The following is a 7,420-nucleotide window of genomic DNA, read 5'->3' as shown; positions in this document are numbered from 1 at the left end:
TATGCCTCCAGTTTTCAGCCAGTTTCCATCTTGGATAATTAACAAAACTTAACTTTTGCTAACAAGTCCTTTTGTTTCTTTTTATGAAATAGTTTCTGCATGTAGTATCACCCATGGATCCTGTACACTGCTTCAGACAACATTCACAAGGGAAATCATTCAAGGTCTTCAGACACAGCCAACAATATTCCATTATCTAATGAAATAAGTGGTAAGAAGGCTCACCTCTGACCTTATGATGGCATCATTGATAAAAGAGCTGATGATGGTTGGGATTCAGCAACCTCCCATAACTAATGTTTGGCTCCCAACAACAAATAACTTCTTCCTTTGCATAGGGAACGATCTAACTGCAAGACATGATACCCCTGGTTTCCAGTGATCTTTGTCTCAATGATGACCTGTTTGGTCAGAAGCTGATCATGAGCCATCACTCTGACCTCATCAGTGGAATTCAACTCCTTTGTCCGTATTCGGTTTAAGACAGTGATGAGTGCATTATAGAGCCACATGATTCTGAGAAATGCCAAAATGAGCATCTATAAACAGGTTATTAGTAAGTAAGTGCCTCTTCATAGTACTTCCGGTGAGTATTTCTGTACTTCACTGATTATTTTGAATAGTCTGTTAAAACTTCAATTGACAGTTAAATGGAGACACAAGAGACTGCTGAAGCTACAATCTGGAACTAAAAAAATAAGCTGCTGGAGGAACTCAGTAGGTCAGGCAGCATCTGTGGAGGGAGATAGACAGAGGACATTTCTAGACCCAAAATGTCTACAGTCCATTTCCTACCTCAGATGCTAGCTGACACACAGAGCTTGGTGTTTGCTGAAACTGACAGTGTTTGATTTGTCCAACTATGTAGTTAATTGTTCACTATTAGTGCTATATTTTAATGGTAGACAGAAGTTCTGTGTGCTTAATCATGCACTGTTAATGTTGTTTGTTTAACCACATATTTTATTTTAAATACCCTATTAGACTTTTATTTTCTGAGGTACATACCGCCTCCTCAATTCTCCAATCTTGCATTTATCTACATTAAAATTCGTAGCTAATTATATGCTCATTCTTATTTCTTATAATTACATTTATCAAACTTCCTTCTCATTTTAATATTAGAGAATTTTGATTCCTCAGTCCAATATTCAATGCAGATTGTAAAAAACTAGTTCCACAAAGATTAACAAGGCAATTGTGACGGGAAGTTGCTGCCTCCACGTGTCCTCGTCGTCTTGGTCAGGAGCCCAGCATTTACTATTAATGCAGCAGTGCAGTTCCTTTTTCGCTTCAGAAGTTTTGATTTCCAATTGCCGTTTATACCTGGGGATGCAAAATGGTGGAACTTGTTGCAATTGTCTGCTTGGGGAACTCAGAGCATCAAACAGTATCTGATGCAGGGCTTCGACCCAAAATGTTGACAACTCCTTTGTCCCTATAAATGCTACTGTACCTGCTGAATTTCTCAAACAGATTGTTTGCTACTATTTATACATTTCTGTTGCGGAACTGAAACAGTGATTTTCAATTCTGTCACAATATAGGTTTGCTTCGCAGTCATGTCAGCCTCATTTCCCATAAAACTACCCATGCGGTAATACTCTCACTGTATTGATTATAGCAAAATGGTATTTACCAAGTACACTTGCATACCTTTTCAGCCACAGCCAACTCTCTCTTCAAGATACCCCAGCATCAGATGTAGCTCTACCCTTGAAGTTGTTCATTCTAAGTAACAATTAGAGGTTAAGCACAGACCCCTAATTCAGACAATGCACATTGCACCAAATTACAATAATAATATAGATTGGCACTTTAATGCAGCATGAAATTTCAGAGAAGCCAGGATGTTAAAGATCTTTTGTGATTATGTCACAATTATATATTTTTATGTAACCTCTCAGGATTAAGGATAACTTACTTGGTATGGAGGCACCAATGCCTTTTGTACAAAAGCACCTACAAAATGTAATGGACACGGCCCAGTCCATCATAGGTAAAACCCTCACCACTATTGAGCAAATCTACATGGAGTGATGTCGCAGGAAAGCAGGATCCATTATCAAGGAGGTTCACCACCCAGGCTGTGCTCTCTTCTTGCTGCTTTCATCAGGCAGGAGTTATAGAACCCGCACAACCAGGTTTAGGAAGGGTTATTACTCTTCGACCATCAAGGTCTTGAACCAGAGGGGATAACTTCACTTGTCCCATCTCTGTGTAGTCTTTCTTTTTGTATTTGCACAGATGTTGGTTTTGTTTGCACAATGGTTGTTGTCCATCCTGTTGGGCGTGGTCTTTCATTGATTCTATTCCGTTTCTTGTAGTTACTGTGGTGTGCTTGCAAGGAAATAAGGCTCTGGGCTGTCATATATGCACTTTGATAATAAAATTACTTTGAACTCCAATCCCAGTTCTGTGGCCTTTGAGGTCTCTGATAGTCCGGCATGGGCCTTGCAGGTTCTACCACAGATGGAGAGGGAGAAGCTTGGTAGGTGGTATGGACCTTCCTCTGTTGATATTGGGTTTCTATGTGCTCTGATGCAGGAGCTCTAGGGATTCAAAGCTAATCTTCAAGCCTCAAGCATTCACATGGCACATTCTCCAAGGAGTAGTGAAGACGCTGCACTTTCTTGGGGAGGTTTTGAGCACATCCTTAAATCGTTTCCTATCTTCACCATGGTAATCACTTGCTGTTACAGAGCATGGTTCGGGCTCATATTCTAAGCATGTAAGTGATGTGATCTGCCTGGCAGAGCCTTATGGTGTGATTGGGTCCTCAGTTCTGGAGACCTTATCTCCGATGGCACTTGTCCTGTCAGTGTACTACAGCTCTGAATGAATTTCTTCACTTCCTTAAGTTGTCTACTATAGGGAGTCCAATTTACAGAAACACATTGGAGGACAAATATCACTGCTGCAGGTAGACCAATCTTTAAGCATTTTTTTCTTCAGTACACACCCAGTGAAGGAGATGACAAATGTCATCATCCGTATCTTCCGTCACTGACAGGTGGCTCCCGACGTAAGGGATGTGATACGATTTTGCAGAATTTTATCATGGACCTTCATGTTGCAGAACAGAGTTTACAACTGGAGCAGGATGGCAGGATCAGTGTTAAGCAGAAAGGTCTTCTCTTCAGTGAAAGAGTTGTCAATGATGGTGTTATCTGTATGCCACTGCTTATACACTGAATCTCGGTTCCCTTGGTTCTGGAGTAGAGAGAACATAGGTTAAACAGATTCCCAATAATACTGTGGGCTTGCTCCACACTGGCACAAAGAGTCATGAAGATGAACTGAAGTATGGCAAACATATGTCAGAACCGATGTACACACATCCTACCCAAACACAAACACACATATGTGCACAAAGACAGACTTTGTACACATACACACACACACACACACACAATCTACTTCTTATTAATCTCTCTTAATCTACCTCTTATTAACTCTCTGTTTGACGCCTCTCACCCTCAATACCATCGACCCCTGAATATCTCCTCTTGGCCTCTTGCTTTGGGTCCACCCTTGCCCCAGCCCAGCTCTCACAGTAAGTGCAAGTCCTGATGAGACTTTAAGGATATAGCAATCAATCCTGGGTGGTGGAAGTAATGAATCTTAGCTGTCCTTGGACCTAGTGGGTGCAGATCCTTCAGACGGAGCTGAGAGCATTAGTGCTGGGAGCGGTCACATCCCATAGACTGTTGTTGCCTTGAGCATGGGAGTGACTTAACTGAGGTGCATCAGATGTGGAAACTGAACCTCCATAGGAAGCCTGAGCAAGGAAGCAACTTTAACAGAGGTACACAGGGCTGCAACAGGTGATGAGGAGCTGCAATGTAAAAGGTGGACAAGTCAAAAAGGGTGAATACATGACTGGAGGTGTTATATTTAAATGTGCGCAGTATACAGAATAAGGTAGATTAACGTGTAGCACAGTTGCAGATTGGCATGTATGATGTTGTAGACATCATTGAATCATGGCTGAAATAACATTATAGATGGGAGCTTAATGTCCAAGGATGCACATTGTATTGAAAGGACAGGCAGGAAGGCAAAGAGGCGGCGTGGTTCTCTTGGTAAAAACTGAAATCAAATCTTTAGAAACAGGTGACAGGACCAGAATGTGTTGAATCATTCTAGATAGAGCTAAGGAACTGCAAGTATAAAAAGACCCTGGGGGAGGGGTTGTATACAGACCCCCAAACAGTAATAAAGATGTGGCCTACAAATTAGAATAAGAGATAGAAAATGCATGTCAAAAGGGTAATGTTACGATTGTCATGGGGGATTTCAATATGCAGGTAGATTGGGAAGATTAGGTTGGTGCTAGATTCCAAGAGGGGGAATTTCCAGAATGCCTACAGGATGGCTTTATAGAACAGCTTATGGATGAGCCCACTAGGGGATCAGTTTTTTCGGATTGGGTGTTGTGCAACGAACCAGAATTGATTAGACAGACAGACATACTTTATTGATCCTGAGGGAAACTGAGTTTCGTTACAGTCGCACCAACCAAGAATAGTGAAGAAATACAGCAATCTAAAACCATAAATAATTAAATAATAATAAGTTAATTATGCCAAGTGGAAATAAGTCCAGGACCAGCCTATTGGCTCAGGGTGTCTGCCACTCTGAGGGAGGAGTTGTAAAGTTTGATGGCCACAGGCATGAATGACTTCCTATTCTCAGTGTTGCATCTCGGTGGAATGAGTCTCTGGCTGAATGTACTCCTGTGCCTAACCAGTACATTATGGAGGGGATGGGAAACATTGTCCAAGATGGCATGCAACTTGAACAGCATCTTCTTTTCGGACACCACCATCAGGGAGTCCAGTTCCACCCCCACAACATCACTGGCCTTACAAATGAGTTTGTTGATTCTGTTGGTGTCTGCTACCCTCAGCCTGCTGCCCCAGCACACAACAGCAGACATGATAGCACTGGCCACCACAGACTCATAGAACATCCTCAGCATCGTCCAGCAGATGTTAAAGGACCTCAGTCTCCTCAGGAAGTAGAGAGTTAAGGTAAAAGAACTCACAGGGGAGAGTGATCATAATATGATTGAATTCACCCTGAAATCTGAGAAGGGAAATGTATCAGTATTATGGTGGAGTACTGGGAATCACTTTAGCCAGCCAGTGGTGTAGTGGCATCAGCACCAGGCTTCAAGGCAAATGGTCTTGTGCTCAAATCCAGCTAGCTCCTTGCATCCGTGCTGGGTTGTGCGTCAAGCTAGCAACTCAGCCTCCTAAATAAAACAGTCAAATGCCATCCAATGCTCCACGAGGCATGCAAAAGGAGCAACAAAGGGATTTACAGAGGCATGAGAAAGGAGTTGGCCAGGCACTTGGGAAAGAACACTGGCGGGGATGATAGCAGAGCAACAATGGCTGGAATTTCCGGAAGTAATTTGGAAGGTACAGGATATTTACATGCCGAAGAGCTAGAAATATTCTAAAGGAAAGGTGACACAACTGGTGCTAACAAGAAGTCAAAGCCAACAGAAAGAGCAAGTAATAGAGCAAAAATTAGTGGGAAGTTAGAGGATTGGGAAGCTTTTAAAAACCAACAGAAGACAAATAAATAAGTAATCAAGATGGTAAGCTAGCCAATAACATTAAAGAGGATACCAAAAGTTTTTTTCCCCCAGATACTATCCAATGATGCTGGAGAGGTAGTAATGGGGGATAAGGAAATGGTAGGTGAACTGAATAAGTACTTTACATCAGTCTTCACAACGAAAGACACTAGCAGTGTGGTGGAAGTTCCAGGTATCAGTGGCCATAAAGTGCACGAAGTTACCATTTCTATAGAGAAGGTTCTTGGGAACTGAACTGTCTGAAGTAGATGTGTCACCTGGACCAGATGGTGTACACCAAGAGCCCTGAAGGAGGTGTCTGAAGAGATTGTGATGTATTAGTAATGATCTTTCAAGAATCACTAGATACTGGAATGGTTCTGGAAGATAGGAGAATTGCAAATGTCACTCCACTCTTCAAGAAGGAGGAAAGGTAGAAGAAAGGAAACTACTGACCTCGGTGGTTGGGTAGATTTTGGAGTCGATTGTTAAGGATGTGGTCTCACGGTACTTGGCCGCACATGATAAAATAGGCCGTAGTCAGCATGGTTTCCTCAAAGGAAAATCTTACCTGACAAATCTGATAGGATTCTTTGAAGAAATAGCAACCACAATAGACAAAGGAGAATCAATTGATGTTCTGTATTTAGATATTCAGAAGCCTTTGACAAGATGCTGCACATGAGACTGCTTAACAAGCAATAAGCCCATGGAATTACAGGAAAAGTTCTAGCATGGATAAAGCAGTGGCTGATTAGCAGGCAGGAAAGAATGGGAATTAAAGGAACCTGTTCCGGTTGGCTTCCAATGACTAGTGGTATTCCACAGGGGTCTGTTGTGGGATCAATTCTTTTTACATTATATGTCAATGATTTGGATGATGGAATTGATGGTTTTGTGGCAAAGTTTGCAGATGATATGAAAATAGGTTGAGGGACAGATGATTTGAGAAAGTAGTGAGGCAAAGAAAGGACAGACAAAGAGAATGGGCAAAGAAGTGTTGGGAAGTGTATGGTCACACAATTTGGTAAAAGAAATGAAAGTGTAGACTATTTTCTAAATGGAGATAAAATTGAGGCACAAGGGGACTTAGAAGTCCTTGTGCAAGATTCCCTAAAGGTTAATTTGTACGCCGAGTCTGTGGTGAGGAAGGCAAATGCAATGTTAGCATTCATTTCAAGAGGATTAGAATATAAAAACAAAGATGTCATGTTGAGACTTTATTAAGCAGTGGTGAAGCCTCACAGAGTATTCTGTGCAGTTTTGGGCCTATCTTCGAAAGGATTTGCTGAAACTGGAGAGAATTCAAAGGAGGTTCACAAAAATAATTCCAGGATTGAACAGCTTGTCACATGAAGAGCTGTCAGGGCACTGGAGCTGGGATTCAGTCACAGACCCAGTACTGTGTGCACAATGATATTAATTGAGTAACAAATCCCAAGGTGCGAACGAAGTTGGCATCAAAGCTCAGGCAGAGATCAAAAAATCAAAAAATCGGAAACAGGCATTCAAAACAGATATTCAAAGACAAATACTGGGAAGTCCCAGGAAAATTCACTAGCACAGTCTGGCCAAAAACAGGTGAAAACACAGGACTGAAATACACTGAGCAATAAACAGGGAGGCAGATGATAGGTGGAGCACAATGAGACAGGTGGCAGCAATACAGGTAATAATGAGAAACAGCTGAGAGACGGAGTACTCTGTGATACAGGGGCTGGAGGAGAACAGGAGAACAGGAGAACTTGGCAATACAAAACCACAGACTGATGGCTGGGGGAAACACACAAAAAGACAGAGTTCAACTGGAGGTACTGACAAGAGCATTTG

Source organism: Hypanus sabinus, chromosome 28, assembly GCF_030144855.1.
Source record: "Hypanus sabinus isolate sHypSab1 chromosome 28, sHypSab1.hap1, whole genome shotgun sequence".
NCBI lineage: Eukaryota > Metazoa > Chordata > Chondrichthyes > Myliobatiformes > Dasyatidae > Hypanus > Hypanus sabinus.
The sequence above is the reverse complement of the archived record's forward strand: the minus strand, read 5'-3'. Positions refer to the sequence as shown.